General features: G+C 42.1%; 1 long non-coding RNA gene across 2 annotated transcripts; it reads right to left on the bottom strand.

Moving 5' to 3' along the window:
* Positions 1-1,299: 1,299 nt before the first annotated feature.
* LOC116221943 lies at positions 1,300-2,970 on the bottom strand. 2 transcript variants are annotated; one of them, XR_004164364.2, is made up of 4 exons: positions 2,485-2,970; positions 2,291-2,406; positions 2,090-2,170; positions 1,300-1,893 (listed from the first exon to the last, which is right to left on the bottom strand). It is a non-coding gene; the product is annotated as an uncharacterized LOC116221943 (long non-coding RNA). The 2 variants fall into 2 exon arrangements; XR_004164365.2 differs by having other exon boundaries at positions 2,291-2,402.
* Between the last annotated feature and the right edge of the window lie 15,613 nt (positions 2,971-18,583).

Raw genomic sequence — 18,583 nt, 5'->3', positions numbered from 1 at the left:
CATGTCTAACTGACTGGCTAGAGGAATGGTCAGACGGAAACCGGAGAGTAGGTCTACTATTGCGAGCAGAGAAGGAGGTCTGGCAATAGCGGGCTATGTGTCCTGGTTTATCGCATATAAGACAAATGGGCTGACCATCAGGTGCCCGTTTATAACGGTCACCCCTACGAGACTGTGGAGCCTGTGATTGACTACGGGTGTGTCCTAGCTGCCTAACAAGCATGTCCAATTGGGCTTGTTGCTTAAGGACCAGGTCTTTCAACTCTGAAAATTCTGGAGATGGAGTAGCTGTAGCTGCACACTGCGATACAACCTGTGTTTCACTGCTTCGGCCAGAGACACGATGGCTATGGTCGCGATCCCTTTGCCCCTCCTCCGCCCACCGAAGGGCTTCTTTCCGTACATCTAGAAGAGACAACTCCCCACTTTCCCGCACCAGTCTCTTGAGTTCCCTGCGTAACATAGGATCACAGACATTCTCACAAAACTGGTCCCTCAATACAATATCAGGGTTACGAAGTGAATCACTCTTTGCCTGTTTTACCTTATCCATTAGTGCCATTAATGCATGAGAAAATTCAAACAAACTTTCCTGTTCCTTTTGTTTGCGATCGAAAAAGCGCTGCTGCCAGTATACATACGACTTTGGACAACCATATACCTCTTTTAAAACTTTGATAATCAAATCAGGATTTTCCCGAGTTGCTGTAGGTCGGTATTTTATCTCGTTACGGGCTTCACCCTCTAAGTGATCAAACAAAAACAAAGCTTTTTCAAAAGCTGACATGTGTCTCGACCTTATACAGCTTTGGGCTTCCTCTACCCATTCTTCAACCGACAGAGACCCTGCAGTTGCAGAGCCGGAGAACTTGGGGCACCGCCTCTCCCGAGGCAGATAAAAGGCCTGTTCTTGTCTCACCGGCTGGATGCTACTCCCACTAGCATCATTCCCAGTGCCTCTCGCCAGCCTCTCATTCTCTGCCTGGAGCTGCTCCATATGATGTCGTAGCTGTTCCAGCTCTGACGCAGCCCCCTCCGGGTCGGTCATTTCGTTGCTAGCTGCTGTTCTCTTTATACGCACGCACACTCAACCATGTACACAAAACTAGACGGGTGCTGCTTGACTTGACCAACCTAGCGACACACTGTTGTTTAACGAACCAAATCCTGCCGACTACGCCAAATGTAGCCTTGGCCAGCCTCTCACCAGACTACGCCACCCCTTGAGCTATAATAGAGAGCAAGGGGAACTCCGTCCCAATAATGGTACAACACAGGTTCTTTGGAAAGATATAAAAGATTAGGTTTAATTTTGTTTCCCGTTAAAACAAGGTGTCACTTTGGTTGTCAATAAATAAATAAATACATAAATACATTAAATGGACTTCAGGGGAATGCCCCAGCCGTTGGGTAAGAATCCGGAGCCACTGACCACACAGACTAACAGGGGCCTGCCTCCAATACCACACGTGAAGGAGAGCACACACTACTAGCTCATTGGCCACACCACCGCAAGCGCACCACTTGGGCACATTAAGAAAAAGGGGTTCACACTTCACTGCATTACACTGCACATCTTATCAAAGGTGAGAAACTATCTTAGAGGAAAACCTGGCCAACCTGTAATCTAGGCTAGGGCCCCAAACGATACCCAGGCTATTGCGGCAGGGGAGATGACACAGGGGAAACAGATAACAAATTAATGAAACAAACAAAAATAAACCCTCTAACCTGTGGCTCACAATATCCTCTTAACCACATATACACACCTAGGCCCCCAGGCTAGAGGGGAAAACAGAGATGCATATATTCTAAAAGCAGCACCCGGACCTATAACTAACTGGAAGAGAACAGCAGCTAACAATGCTGTATAGCTGTGTGCTTCAATAGCTTCTATAAGACAGGAACAAACAGAGTACAAGTTTAAGTGTTTGCAAACACAGCTGGCTTACACTCGAAGCATACACTCATTCAAACAGGATTCAGATGAGCAGGTAACCTTAAACATAAACCACTAGAGGCTATTTACTGCAAGGACACAAAGCAGTGGTATGTTAGCAAGTGTGCTGTAGGCATAGACAAAACGTACCTTCGCTGTCTAAACAGCTGCACCCGAGAACGTCATGCACCTGGTATCTATACGCTGCCAGCAACCACAATAACCACCGCACTACGGTCGGACACAAACACACGCACGACACACACACACACACACACACACGTGAAATGTCACCATCAGTTAACTGTAAAACACAACCACGTAGAACAGCGGACAAGTTGGGCAACATACCTGATACACTGACTGCTACTTAACACGTTGCGATGCATGTAAACGGGATATGGAGTGCAGTTGGTAGGGAAGACGCTCAACTCGTTCCTGTTGGCATCCGCTCTATAACACGCTACCTAACCAAAGGCAACACGTCGCTTAGTCCACTTAACACTGACGCCAAGCAAGGGAAAAGAGAGTCATTTCCAACATACCGTGTCGCTGAAGACAACGCTCCAGAACGCGGCTTCACTCCACAATCAGCAATGGACGGCTACCGGCATAAGGACCCAAGGTGTATATATCTATGCCTGTTCGCACTAAACTAATTGGAACCCAGCCCAAGACCCTACTAGTGACGTACACACAGGAGAAAGGTGACAGAGGTGAATCAAAATAAAAGTTCGCTACACCCATTGGTCCCACCGGCTACAGATAATATAAGGAGCACATGCAACACATTCTTAAAGATTAGACCAGTGGTTTCCAATCTTTTTGGCCTGACCAACTAGTGATTTTTCTCTCTACAATTTTTACAGGGTTTCATTTTAAGATATATGCAATAACCCCTAACACCCCTCCGATATATGTGGTGTCCCGGTAAAAGTAGTTCAAACTAGCTCTGCCTCCAGCAGCTACAACATGCTGCTAACACACTGACGCTTCAGTATTAATGAGGTAGTGATAGTCATAAATAATAATGTATCAGTCAGAGGGACCAAACCAGTACTTTTTCTAAAAAACTTTAACTACATTTTGCTGCTAATACTTGTGTTCTTTTACTTAGGTAGGATTTAGTACCTTAGTAGTACTTCAGTGTACTTAATATAAGTACGCTAATTAGCACTGATAATTAAATTGATATTGAGTATATTTAGTATATATACTACTCCAGAAATATACAGAAGTGTTTCATGAATTATATAATTGTGTGCTTTGAAAACAGCCAAAATTCAATTTTAGTGGATTTTCATAGACCTACAGTATACTATTCCCAAGTTCAATTGATTTTCAAAACAGCCAGAGCTCACTTTGCCGGCTACTGCACTCCATGATGCAATGCAGTGATTCCCTATTTAAAAAAAATACAAAATAAAAATGTAAAATATAAGCAACACGAAGAAACAACAGTGGTTTCTGGCAACTCCAGCTCCAGTAGCGAATATAGCTAGCATTCGCTATTTTTTAATAACTGTAAGCCACAATGCCAAGCAATAGATGTGTTTTCCAGGAGATATCACCATCTAGTTATATTTATTTAGGAAATGATCAAATATTTATTGAGTAGTCGGGCCTACATCTTGTGATTCTGTGCATGTTTCATTTTCATAAGCTAATACGCAATGTCAAACACACATATATTCTATTTTATTTTACTCAAGGGTCTTCAAGAAGATTTACAGTATCTCCACTGACTCATCATAATCTTTAATGCCCACTTCCATTACACACTTCACTTTTGCCAGGTGTCTGTTCCTGACCTGCACAATGTTCTGATCAGGCTCTCTATATGGTGTCATTAAACAGACGGGGGAAGTAAGGCTAGAATAACCACCCAGGTACCAGCCAGGTGGTTGATACAGCTTCTGCACATATTCTGAGCTCAACCTGTCGTCCTGGACAATCATGGACAGAGCCGGGCAGAACAGTGAAGATGGTCTGTCTAGTCATATATGGTCTGTAGTTACATTGAGTTGACAGGAGTCCTTGTATGTTGCTGGTGGCAATACTCCAAGCCACATGGCATAAGGCAGGAGTACCTGTCAGGTGAGTGAACCATTCTTTGATGGCCTCCAGCTCATGATCAGAGGGAATGTGCACTGCCTGTTTCTGAATGCTGAAAATTCCCTCTGCAATTTGATGGACAATTCCATGGACAGTTGTTCATGGTTCCCCTTCTGGAGCTTCAACAAGGGCGTTAACAGTTTGTCTGGAAAGCCCTCCATCTCCAAAATCATCGAACAGCAAGAGCATTGACATTCAGCTGAATGTGGGTCCAGTGTGGATAAAGGGGAAACACTATTTTAAATTAACTTTAAGATATTTTTTAAATAAGAGCAGCATATCATTTCATCCTCTGAAAGATATTTGTAAATAACAACTACATGTTTAATAAATGTGATTTAGATATTTTACTGGGGTAACATATTTCTTTCTTCTTTTCAGAAAGGAGACTTTCTGTCCATAAGCTCCTGCAAATGTTATGTTATAATTTCGAATATATTTTAAAATAGTTGTTCATATTTATTCATTTAAATTTTTACTTGGGCAATTTATCAGAAGTTTGATATGATAATTATACTAGGTCCTTATGAGTATGATAAGTCAGGGACAATGTATAGTCCGGTGGTCATTATCGCAAAAATAAATCCAGACGCGCCAAACAGGACCCTGACGCACAGCACAGGGGTCTTGTTTCGTCCGGAAGGGATTTATTTTACGATAAGGACCGCCAGACTATAAAATTATCCCGCTTAATATACGGCTACTTGCCAAAACGATAGAAGACATTCCTCCAAATTGCCTATTCTCCTCCTTCCTATTTTTACCTTCCTATCGTTTCGTGATTTCCGCTAAGAAAAAATTGTTCTTAACGCAAAAGAACTTAGATTAGAACTTAAATAATTAGTACTCAAAAATAGCACTCTTTTAGTATATTAATCATGAGTGCATGCAAGTATACTAAGTGTACTTAAATAAAAAAATGTTTACTACATTTTCTTTTTTACCTGGGGGATCTGAATACTTCCACCACTGGTGCTTAAAAACGTGGGCTTATAATAGTGGTATATGTAGCTAGAGTATGTACTTCATGTTGGACTTAGTTTCATGTTTAGGGTTATTAACATATAACAATATATACTTATGTGAAATATTCATTGTGTAATTTATTACCTACATAAATAACATTAGCTCAACAGCTAAAGCATTCCTATAATTGTCATATATCCAAGAGGCAATTATAATCATCCACTAAAAATGATTAGCACAGAGGTAATTTAGGAGATAATTCTCATTTTAAATGAGACTCTCCTGCCTGATTCTCTGAGAATGAGGGGACTGTAGAGCACCGCACAAATTGCGTTTCAGCAACCTGAATGTGTCCTTGAATGACTGTATAGTCCAAAACTCAAACAAAGACAGAGTGAAGACGGTGATAGAATCATGGTTATTTCTTTTTGTTGGATAAAGAAAGTGCTCTCAGCCAATCCAGCTACATTATGCATGACAAAAGCCTACAGCCCATAGTGAAAAGAAGTACCATCAGAGCGGTATTATTCATTTGATATTTTTTGCTCCTCTGGCTCAGTTAGAATAATGCAGTAGGTTGAACTGAAGCCCAGGCTCACTGACAGATTGGTGCTCCTTAATCTCGGAAATAAATAGGCACAACAAGTACCTCTAGAACACCCCACTGTCCCAAAAAGAGAGATGACAGGTTAACATGAGTCTCTTCATATGGACACAATGGAACCTAATGAGCAGTAGCGGATCATCACGTCTGAAACTGAGAAAGCCTAAACTGAGGAACCCTCCATTTCACTTATTCCAATTATTCATAAAACATGTCTGAATAACAATGTGCTACAAGAAATTTAACTTTATTTGTATGATACATTTAAAAACAATAGGAGTTGGTCTAAAGCACTTTACAGCTGAGGTAAGTACAGTGATATGAAATGTAAACAAGAATGAAAGGAAATAAAACAAATAAAAGGGAAAAGAAGAACAAAATTAAAAGTGATGTCAAAAAAACAATGAAGCACAATAAAAGACCAGCAAGAATTAGATGAAATTGAAAATAAATAAGTTAACCAAATACAAGCACTAATAGAGTAAAACACAATAAAAGCAGACAAACAAGTTAAAATTAGGGATAGACCTGACCAAAACCTTAAGACCTCAGACTGAACTAAAATACACTATAAAAAGAGCATGGAACCAAATTCCAGGGAATATAAGTGTGTAAAAGTTGTCTGTGACAGAGGCCTTGAAAACAGCTAGAGCAGCAGCTCAATCCTCAGCTCTCGTCCTGCTTGATTTATCAGCTGCGTTTGATACAGTCAACCACCGCATCCTTCTGTCCATACTGTCAAGTATGGGCATTTCTGGCAAGGCGCACTCCTGGTTTGAATCGTACCTCACTGGGCGCTCGTTCAATGTGTCATGGCAAGGTCAGCTGTCTGTACCTCACCGCCTTACCACAGGGGTGCCCCAAGGCTCGGTGATGGGACCACTTCTCTTTGCCACTTACACCACTTCGCTGGGCCCTATCATCCGCTCGCATGGTTTTTCCTATCATTGCTATGCCGATGATACTCAACTGTTTCTGTCTTTCCCTCCTGAGGACACCACTGTCTCGTTGCGGATCTCGGACTGTCTTGCTGATATATCCACATGGATGAAAAACCACCACCTTCAGCTGAACCTGGCCAAAACGGAACTGATGGTCTTTCCAGCCAAACAGGCCATCCACCACAACATCAGCATCAATACTGACTCCTTGTCTCTTGTTCCATCCAAAACAGCAAGAAACCTCGGGGTCATTATTGATGACCAACTGACTTTCACGGACCACATTGCCTCTGTCTCTAGGTCCTGCCGCTTTGCGCTATTCAACATCCGCAAAATCAGGCCGTACCTAACCCAGTATGCCACCCAGCTGCTGGTGCAAACCTTGGTGAATTTCCGCCTTGATTACTGCAACGCCCTCCTAACGGGCCTGCCGGCTTGCGTGGTGAAACCACTTTAAATGATCCAGAACGCGGCGGCACGTCTGGTGTTCAACCAACCGAAGAGGGCACACGTCACCCCGCTACTCATTGACCTCCACTGGCTGCCTGTAGCTGCTCGCATTAAGTTCAAGTCACTTATGCTTGCCTACAGAGTGCTTGATGGTTCTGCTCTCACCTACCTAAATGCTCTTGTAAGGGCAAATGTTACACCCAGGATGCTGCGCTCTTCTAGTGAGCGTCGTTTGGCACTGCCGTCTGTGCAAGTACGGCAGTCCAGACTATTCTCATTTGTAGTTCCACGTTGGTGGAATGAACTACCCAGCACTACCAGAGCAGGGGCGTCCCTCTCTACCTTTAAGAAGCTTTTGAAGACCCAACTCTTCAGAGAGCACTTCCCGTCCTAACTGGCACTTCGACTAGTGCGTAACTTGCAATTACAGCAGTTACATTTCTGCACTTCTTTTTTCCTTTTTATTTCATTTTGTTATATTTCTTATGTAAAGTAGTATTTATTTATTGTTACACCAGGTTCTATTGCTCGTAGCTTGACTATTCTCTCCCTTGTACGTCGCTTTGGACAAAAGCGTCTGCTAAATGACTAAATGTAAATGTAAATGTAAAAGTAAGTTTTTAGTCTATCTTTAAAAGTCTCTATGCAGGCTGCAGATCTGACATGTAATGAGAGACTATTCCATAACTTAGGACCAATAACAGTAAAACCTCAATCACCTTTAGATATAAAATCCTATACTTTATTGGGATTCAGTGTAATGTAGCGCAGCTAAAACTGGTGTGGTATCATTATCCTGATTATGGTCCTAGTTAAAGGCTTGCTGCTGCATTTTGAACAACTTGCAGTTTATGAAGTAATACCTGGCTAATGCCTTAAAATAACTCTGGGTATCATTGCCATATCAATAATAGGAAATCCCATGCTTCCTGAATATCTGTCCAAGGGGCAATGAATCCAGTGAGAACAGAAGGGGACCTGAAATCGAACCCTGGGGAACTCCACACGACAACATTCAAGAGGACACCATCAGTACTGACCACAAAGTTCCTATCAGATAAAAAAGAGGCAAACCACTGTAGTACTTCTCCCTTTACTCCAACGCAATACTCCAACCTCTAAAGCAACACTATTTGGTCCACTGTATGAAAGGCAGCAGTCGGATCTAAAAGGACTAAAATTGAACAGCCCCTTGAGTCAGCAGTGAGCAGCAGATCCTTTCAAGACTTTCAAGAGAGCAGACTTACATAGTGCTGTACATTGCACGAAACCCAGATTTGTACATATCAAAGATCCTATTCTCTGTCAGATGATCTTGTTATTGATTTAAAACAGCCTTTTTAAAGTAATTTCAATAAAAATGGAAGCTTAGAGATAGGTCTAAAATTAGAGGGAGAATCAGGATCTTGGTAAGACTTTTTATGGAAAGGCTGCACCACCGTATTTAAAAAAATGTTTGGTTAACTACCAAGACCAATGATTTACTAATTATGTTGAAGAAATTGATCTACATTTTATTTTTTAAGATTTGTTTTTGGGCTTTTTGCCTTTAATCGGATAGGACAGTGAGGGTTTGGACAGGAAATGAGATGGAGAGAAGAAGTGGGGAGTAGGATCGGGAAATGACAGCAGGTCGGATTCGAACCCGTGTCCCCGTGGGTGTTCATTTATTTTATTGACACACGATTACAATGGCAGTACACTGACTAAACTCAACAGACAGTTTAAGAATTTTCATACTGTATTGGCATGACTGTATTACAGAATTGATTGGTGTGAAGACAACACCAGGTTGGATTCCCTTGCCTGCCCACTTGCAATTAACTGTATGTTTTCATGGAAGCCAACTATTCTTAGGCTTCCTCTATGCACCCACTGGGCATGTATTTCTCTTTCCCAGTCCAGTCAGAGCAGTATCACACTCAACACAGATTTTCCCTTGGAGGCACGAAATGTATGTGCAAGCCTAGGCTACTGTGAAATGAGAGATAAACAACGACATGACATTGAAATGCTTTCTATGGTGTCCTTCTGCTAGGAGCCGCTACTGCTAATGAGGATACTAGTTTATACAATTATCATAAAAATTAGTAAATCAATATCTGTCCTTCATGTAATGAACAAGTTACGGCATTCAAGCAACTAGGCTTCTTTTTGCTAAGAACTGAACCAAGGATGGGTCAAAGTATATAGATTTCACTGCCTCGACAAGCATGGTCTAATATATCTCAATATATCACTTGTACACACTACAAATATGACTGCCAAGAGAAAATCTAAATTAATTAGCCTGCTGTTAACAATGTTAAAATGCAGTGTCACAGTGTCAAGAAGCGATGCTACAGAATTGGCCTGAGTGTGACATAGCAACAGGTTACTTTGGCTTTTTCAGATTTAAGTTTAAGTTTAAGTTTTTTTCTGCTAAATCTATAAAATCCTCTCCAATCTACTTGTCACACACATTGTAGTTTGCCTTACTGTATCTCTTGCCATGGACAAGACTAGAGGATGGACCATTATCATGGTCAAGTCATTCTGAACTATTCAGTGACTCGAGGGTTGTGCTGCCCAGTAAACAGGTGTAAGCTTGGATTAGTGTTAGTGAGCCCTGCACTAGTTCATCATTATGACCATTGGAAAGAGAAGTGGGCATGAAACCAATAAGGCAAAAAAGACATTAGCACTAGCATTAGTCACTAGGCCTCAATTAAAGCATTGAGAGGTGAGATTAACGCACCACACAGCTGTATGCACTGGCCTCTGCTACATACAGTAGGGTTACTTTGCTTGGCTGAATTGGCTGCTGTTCTTCTAGCTAATGGTGTAAACTTGAAAATATCACAATCATAACAATGTTTTTGACGCACTGACCTGCAGTAGATAGCATCAACTTGTTGCCCTTCTCAAGAAGTCTTTATCTGAAAAGGCACACTACACCTATGCAAGCCGGTACACATATGACTAAGATACCATTATCAACATAAAAAAGCTTATTAGCTGATTTCAGCATTAGCTGGTCAACTGCTCTCTCATCTACAGTACTTGGAGATCTCTTCTCTTGTTGTGTGTAAGTTATGGCATTTTGCTGGGAGAGCACTAAGGGAGCTGCCACGTGCGATCCATTTGAATCAAACCCTAGTGCTTTTGGTGCAGTTTGTTTTGGCAACAGTGAACATAGCAGTCACATTTAGGTAATGGACAGAATGCAGTTGATCCAAAAGCACTTGCAATTTCAGTTGCAGGAAGTGTACCAGGAAGTGTACTCTCTGTGTAGTCCATCCTGAATGTGAAAAGGTGTTGCAAACAGTAGGGGAGCTAGCAAAAGGGGATTCTGGACTCAGCATTGCTAGCTAGTATGATCACTTTGAAAGATGTGTTCAACAAATAGATGTGCTAACCACAGCTACTGCTGTTTGATCAACGATTTTAATCAATAATCCTTTTCTAAAACACACTCATGGCTACCTGCAGAGGGAGAAAAACATTGCACTCGGCTCTTGGGCCCTGGCCTCAACGTTCCTTAACAACCTACTCTAAGGCAGCCAGTGTACCTGGATCAGAGAAAACTCCACAAAATTACCAATGTCTTTTTTAACAATTTTGAGAATCTGCAGCTGGACAGATGTGTGTGTGTGTACAATTAAGTGGTACTTCAATAAATTATGATTTCAGTGTACATTATATACAATGATACCTAGCATTAGCATGCTTTAAGCTCCACCTTATCCAGATAGCATCCACATTCAGGTCATATGTTGGCTGAAGGTGCAAATAGGTCCACAGACAGAAGTCACATCGTTTGGAAGAGGGACATCTGTGTCTAAGTGGTATAAATTGTATCCTGGAAAAAGTTGTCAGGTTTATGGACGCATAAATATTTAAAGAACTGTAAGGTTCATGCGTGATAAATGCTGCTAAAAATATGCCATCATTTTCCCCCCACCAACTTTTATTTTAAGACTCCTAGATTCATAGATCTAAACAGGGAGAAAATCAATGGGGAAGCACATGGAGGATTACAGAGTCTCCTTGAGCATAATATCCCAAAACAGGCAGTGAATCAACAGCTGTGGCTCCATCATGGGAGTACAGTATCCTCCACAGGAATGCAAAGACTAGTGTAGGAGTATAGACGACGCCCCAGCATAATGCAAAAAAATAATTCCTTTTAAAATCCTCTTTTTTTATCTGAAACAAGCATCAAATAAACAACACACAATCCGTGAAATCTTTGCGTTATTCAAGCCGTACATTCCTGCCACCCTGGCCTTTACGTATAACATGCATTGAAAATACATGCATAAATGCATAAGCCCGACAATGTAGTGAGAGCCCAATGTGAGTGGGAAGAAACATGAAGTAAACATGAACTGCTGCTGTTCCTTTCTCAGTAATCACATTTTCTGTCTTTACAATACCAGCAATGCTGTGAGCAATAGGATATTTTTTTGTGCATTGTTTCTTCAAATGTGATTTTCTGTTCCCAAACAATTGTATCCTTCATCAGTTGCATAGACAGCCTAACAGGCCTAAGAAAAGTATTTGCATGTGATCTTCTCTCCGGGCTCACTCAGGTAACCTTCCTTTGGCCTCTTTTTTTTCCATGGAGGCATCTGTTGTGATAACATAATTAGGATTAATTTTTGCAGTGATTACACTTGAGCCTGGAAAATGCCACGCAACCACTTGACCTGCCATCTTAAGCAGTCTGTCAAAGCTCTGGATCTCTTATAGCCAGGCCTGCTCAGTAAATTAATTAATTGTGAATAATTACTCCCTCATCATTGGCCAGTTTTTTGTAACAGGATATTAAAACATCAAAACAGGGCCGCTGAGAATCCACTTCGATTTACCCTAATCTATGAAGTGAAAAATGAAAGGGGGAGGATAGCGATGCAAATCCTCCCAGTGCAAGCCTCAAAAGTTTTGTTTGAAACTAAGACAGGAACTCACAAAGGAGTACCAGCCTGTTCCGCTGTACTTACTGCCTCCTGTCCTCTCTCATTTAACAACGGAATGGTACAATGCGTCGCAGTTGTGTTGCCACGCAGCCACATAGCCCAAGACAAATAAGGGAGGTTGACATCTTAAGCAGCACACTCGACTGCACATTACACATTCACATCTGAGTCAGTGCCACTGTGACTGTATGTCACTAACCGCACAACAGCAATACAGTGTGACACACAGGTTTACATTATGCGCTGTATTTCACCTTAAGCCTCCAGGCTGGTCTTTGAACTGAAGTATGGCCTAAACTCGCTATACGGCATATTTATGCTGAGCACTTACAGTAGGAAACAGTAGGAATATGTGACTTATTTTTGTGACAAGCCCCTGTCACTTTTAATTATTTCAGAGGGCCACTTGTGCTCCCCTTGTGCTCTCTCTCTGCACTAGAAAAGAAGTGAAGAAGAAGAAGAAAAAAGAGAAATAGTAGTAGAAGAAGAAGAAGAAGAAGAAGAAGAAGAAGAAGAAGAAGAAGAAAGGGAGCAGGAGGGAGAGCCATGATAAAGTTCCCCGCTGCTCCCCGCGTCCAGCAGGAGTTTAGTCACTGGGAGCCTGTGGAGAGAAGACGCCCGCTCCCTCAGCTGCCTCTCCTGGGCCTACCCAGCCACTCCAGCCCCTTTGAAGATCGATTTTTCTGCAGCGTTGGCTCTTTCCGTCCCCCCACCTCACGGTGGCTTTGTTCACTTTGATTGCATATCTTTTGATTGGAGTGCTCGTACTAATTGCATCATTCAAATTTGTGTTTTCTTTTTTTGCCCCCCCCTCAACCACCGCCCTCCTCCTCTCGATCCCCCTTAATTTAGAACAAGCTGACAATTTACATGCCTCATTAATTAGATTTTAAAGCCTATAGGGTGAATGAGAGCGCATTGTTAACTGAAAGTGGAGAGTTTAAAATAACAATTAAAGTCATGGCATAAGTCTTCAAACCAGGGGTCAGAGGGTCTGTCATGTAATAACAATTTGAGCGTCAAAATGTACTAAAAACAAAGCTTTTAACCATGAGTCATTAGTAATTAGCCAGTATGGACTGACACTATAATGGACTGAAAAAGATTTGTGTGATATTTTCATAAAATGTCAATGCATTCCTTCTTAAGACTTGAGATGATTATAGATCATCAGTGTACCCTTTATATATATATAAGTGTCTATATCCTCTATAACCTCCTTCCATCATGTATGCAGAAAGACTGGCCATTTTGGAAGAGGGGGTTTTCTTGATGGGTGTTTTTTTTAATCATTATTCTCTCTCCTCCCCTTGGAGTGACTCAAACATCATTCTGCTCAGTGCGGCTCGGTGGGCCCCGCTAAACACTCTCTCTCGCTCTCTCGCCGCGCGTCACCGCCGCCGCTGTTGCCGCCACGTCAGAGCAATTTAACAGCTCTTTGATCCATGTCCTCAGAGTGAATGGCAACAAATTAAGCAAATTATCTGTGCCACCCACAGGCTTGGGAGAGCGCATCTGTGGGAGACGGTGGTCGGGCTTCTTCGCCGGCCAACCTTCTGGAGGAGGCTAATGCAAAAAATAAAGAATAATTAAATAAAGTGAAATAAAGACAAGAAGAAGATAACCATGCTGACCCAAATTGCAAAATAGGGGGTCTGGCTGAATGCTCGCCACTTGTTTCCAATAAGGGTCCAGGGTCACCACGGAGGCACCTTAGCTGCTTGCCCTCCAGCTGCTGCTACTGGGATTCATGTTGGTGTAAACAGCTTAAAAAAAATATATGTACTGAAAGAAATCACAGTATCACCCAGGTGTTATCTGGAAGCCGAAATCAATGGAGTGTGATGAGTAGGATCGTTCCTGTAGCCTTTGCGTGCGAGAGAACAAACAGTGTTTATATCTCCTGCCTGACTATTTTAGATGGGCTAGGCTTGTCCACTCTTGCCAGTATTGACAGACATTTTAAGGCTAAGAGGGAGAAAAAGCACTTGCAATACCTTTGAGCCTCAAATTGAGAGGAGAACACTGAACGAGCTCTGCTCACGTCTGCACCGTCCTATTCAACTTAATGGCATCTCCTGCTATGGGCAAAACTCTATTTAAATGAAGCTGAGATTTTTTTGGCCCCACTCTCCATTTCTTCATTGTGAAGCCTAAATGCAGTCCATATATGTTGGTGTCATATATTCAATTTCGAAGCTGCGGTGAAAGACCCTCACACTGAACTTTTGTGCATGGTGTGACATAATGAAGCCGGCACAAAAGCTTTCGAGAGCAGTCCTATCTAGGCGCCCTAGTCAGAATTCACTCGCCGAGCTGTCAGTCATCCGCTGGCATCTCAACCCAATGAGCCTACCTGCCCACTTGACATCCTTCTTCGCTAGAACATTCATGAGCTGTAATGGGGAGACACTGGGAGCACACTCGAGCCTCTATCCCAGTTATTATGGAGAAAGTGCTGGTGATGGTTGGGAGAAATAACGAACATCACCATGGAGTCCTCGGTTTTACCGTCCCCTGGCAAAAGTGAGACAAGGGTCTATCGTCCTTCGTGCCCTTGTCTCAGAACTCCAGCCCCCCACTTCCTTCTTCCCCGCCTTGTTGGGGACTTGGAGGCCATCTTTGCTTAATGTAATTTCACAGTTCATTAGGGCCAAGACTCACACTCCACTGCAAGGCTGAGTAATGACAGCAGCCATATTAGCCATTCCTGCGTTTGCCATGGCCAGTCTTAACGCTCCTACGACTCACTGTCCTCTTGTGCTTTCTGCTTTTCAAATGCATCTCAATTGTTGTTCCCCAAGGTTCACCACTGATTCTTTTTTCTGAGACTCTTAAACGAAAATTGTGAAAACCCATTACGGCACTCACCGCATTTGAAGAAGATACTTCTTTACCCCTTGCTGTTTTTCTCTCAAACGTCTAATGCATGCACATGTATTGTGCTCCAAGGAATTGTGCGTGCATCTGAAAAAGACTCCAGACACGTGTACTGCTGTTCGTGGAGGAGCTTGACTAACAAATTTGATATACCACAAAAATGTAGCGGTACAGGCTCATTATCATGTACTGTGCTCAGACTTGTTAATGAATACTCCTCGGCAGGTATGCACGCGTCTGTCTTAAAATAAGCATCATTAACTCAAAAAAACATAATAATGATCATTAAAAGTTCACATGATGATAATCCAACTTCACGGTTAACACCATAAACGACTCGAAATGATGAAACATCTGCGTGCTGTGTATCAGTCTCTGTATTCCCAGCATGCCTGCGGCTCAGGGTGTTTTGTGCGGTGGAGGGAGGGGGGTAGAACTTTCTCCCGGAGAAAATGTCATTTTGCCTCCCGCTGTAGCTTGATCGGAGATAATACACACCAGGTCGCGGGATCAAATGAACTAATTCAAGATACACTGAACCATTTTAGACTTTTGCATTACCCTGTGACCTCCTGGTATTTCGCTCGCGCTGGATCGCTCCGTGGTGCATGGGTGGACTCTCTGCTGATCTCCGCTGAAGCAGTTGCGTGTTTTAGGGTTTGCTATTTCGATTTATCGCTCCTCCATCTCCCGGGGGCCAGACACCCCAGATAACAGCCGACTCTGGAGCACATCTAGCCCTAATTTGGCGCTCATCCATTGGATATGCGCCAAATCCGGGCCAGATCTGTTTTCAGTGTCAACTGCTATCTGGGATTGTTCTGACTCCCCACTGCAGCCCTCAAGTCTCACTTCATATCTGCCAGTGTGTGTAAATTCAACAGCACTGTTGACGTCTCCCAGGATTTGAGGAAAATATGCCTCCATTATCCTCTCTTGTGAGTCTTGGGTGAATTACGCATGATGTGTTGCTTGCATCAGTAAAGGTGTCTTTGAAACACTCTGTTGATAAAATATCCTATTAACCTCTTTGTATTGAGAGCAGCTATTGTGATTTTGCTTGAGGAGCCCAGGGGGCAATTGCTTCATTATTGGTGTGACAATAAACTGGAGTTTGGTGGCACACTATCCATGGACACAGACTCAGATTCAGTAATTCAGTGAGCTAAGGTCTGTCAACACCTTACGTGGGAGTGCAGTTAACTCCTTTCCCTTTTAAAATACCTGAGCACATGAAAGAAGAGCTCGCTGCTGAATTAATAATGAAAGTCTGATTGATCTGTAGAGTGGTTCACATCTTTCATGTCACTAAGACAACAAAACACACCTTACAACAGAGTTGATCCCTCGATGCCTTCCCTGAAACTCCATCACACTCATGCTCTCCGCTTCAAAGGGCTGCTAAATTCTCTTGTGATTGATCGAGGAATCATATGGAGTAGCTCAACTCAAATTGTGAGTCGTGTTGCTAAAGTGCACAAATTACTTGACACAAATAGGTTTTTACCAGTGCACATCTGCCTTATAGCGACCCCATAAATTCCTGGAATTAAAAAAGTCTTATATCTGGGTCTCTGGATACCCAGGTATACTTTAGCTGGATTATATCTACACCTGGCATTTAAATGCGTGACTAGTCTGCAGTGATACAAACTCAATGGCATTTCCCCATGCACTACCACAATGTTCCTGATGACTGTTTAACATGAATATGGTAATTACTATTGTACTACTATGTGGTAGTGGTAGTTGTTCTGTATTAGAAGAAGTGTCCTTGTTAGTAGCACAGATGAAAAATCTACAACACTGACATGCAGCCTAATGCTGTCCAATCAGGATACCATGCTCAACCATGAAATCCAGTTCTCAGTTACACAGTTTGGTTAACACAGTCAAACCATATTTGACAATACAATACAGAACACAGGAGGACTTTGTGTGTGTGAGTCTGTGTTTGGGGGGGCGAGGGAGGGGGGTGTTGACAAATAGAGTCATATTTGGTTTAGTAATACAAATATGCTTAATATGCTAGCCTCCATACTTTAATTTACATGTGCAATAAGGGGAAATACGTCCTCACAGTAAGAAATTCCCACAGGCTTATTCCGAAAGTTTGTCGGGACCAAATTAATTTTTCGGGCCAGTGGCACCCTGATCATTTTACCACCTCAGCGATATTCTTTTCCATCATTGCACTCCTTCCCCATCAAATATTCCACTTGGGAGCAATGAGTTTACACTTTTACACCAATTTGTTTTTGCTTTGGGGAAAAAAATAAAAATTATGCCCCCTCCTTCCACTGTGTCATTGCATTGTGCAATGGCTTTAACTCACGCCTTTTGAATGGAGATAATTACGTGCACTTACAGAGAAGGACCACTAAATATTTATTCAGGAATGTCATCTATTTTAATGCAACCTGGGTGAGTGAACATGATTGGCTGGACATAATAGAAACAATAACCACCAGGACTTGCCAGCTGGCTCTGTTTGCATGTGTGTACATGTAATGCATAATTTCTTTTAATTATATAGGAGGAAACAAACTGGCTAAAAAAAACATGCAACACATTTATCAACAACTGGTCACATAGCATCCTCCATGTTATCTGAAGTTTGACAAAATGTTTGCATTAACTTGTTTATATCACTTCATCTGCTGCCTGTTCAGAATAAAGAGATCCTGTGGGGTAACTGTGTTTTTCATGAAAAGTACAGCATATCCCTGACCACTTAAAAAAACCGCATTTGATTTCTGACTAAATTTAGGTGTGTCTTTAGGAACAGATGGCCAACAGACATCCTGGCGGCAGTCCAGTCCTCTGCTTCAGAGCAAGATGTCTGCCATACTAAAAAACTAGTTTGTGGTATTGATGTATCAATGAGGAAATGGTGAAGGCTGTACAAAAGTATCCATGTGATGCCAAATTTTTTTAACAAGATTGTGTGCCTAGATTTATGATGTGAGAGATACACCTGCTATGTGATGCAGTGAGATGTTACGTTAAGTACACTAGCCATTTTATGTCTACTGCAATTAATAGAAAAACAAGGCCTTAAAAAAAAATACAGTACCTGTTAGCTAAGTAAGGGATAAGATTCTTAGAACACAGCTGCTCAAAAAATTGGAAAAAATAAATTTGGAAATTTTGGAAAAATAGTTCAATTATGAATTATAAGCGGTCAATTATGCATAGCAACGGTCAAATATGGAAAAATAGTTGACCACAGAACGTTGGGAAGCCCCATTCAAGTGAATGGAGCATTCTACAGCATTAATAAAGAGCCGTGTAATAAGTAAGGGATAATGTATAGAACGCCGGTCATTATCGGGAAAATAAGCCCCGACAGGGCGAACAGCACCCCGACGCGAAGCATCGGATCATTGATGTGTGTGGATTCACCAGATCATTTGATGTGTGTGGATTCACCTTTCACTAGGTTTGTGTGCATTTGGTGTAAGCAGTGCACGTTTGCTGTGACCTCCTGGAGGTAATACCCTGCTTCTTAAATACCCCTGCCTGACTGGTAAGCCTCAGTCCAGCTTCTGTGTTATGTTCATTTATCTGTTGTGTATGTGTTGTCCCTTGTCTGTCGCTACCAATTTGTGTGTTTTATGTTGTTGTAAAATAATAAAACTTATTTATTATTTATGGAAACACGTCTCCAGCTCCCTCAGTTTATGAACCTGTGTGCCCCTAGTGGGCTAGTTTGATTCCACCTAGA

The sequence above is a fragment of the Clupea harengus genome, chromosome 9, assembly GCF_900700415.2.
Source record: "Clupea harengus chromosome 9, Ch_v2.0.2, whole genome shotgun sequence".
In the NCBI taxonomy this organism is placed as follows: domain Eukaryota; kingdom Metazoa; phylum Chordata; class Actinopteri; order Clupeiformes; family Clupeidae; genus Clupea; species Clupea harengus.
This window is presented reverse-complemented; position numbering and strand designations above follow the sequence as displayed.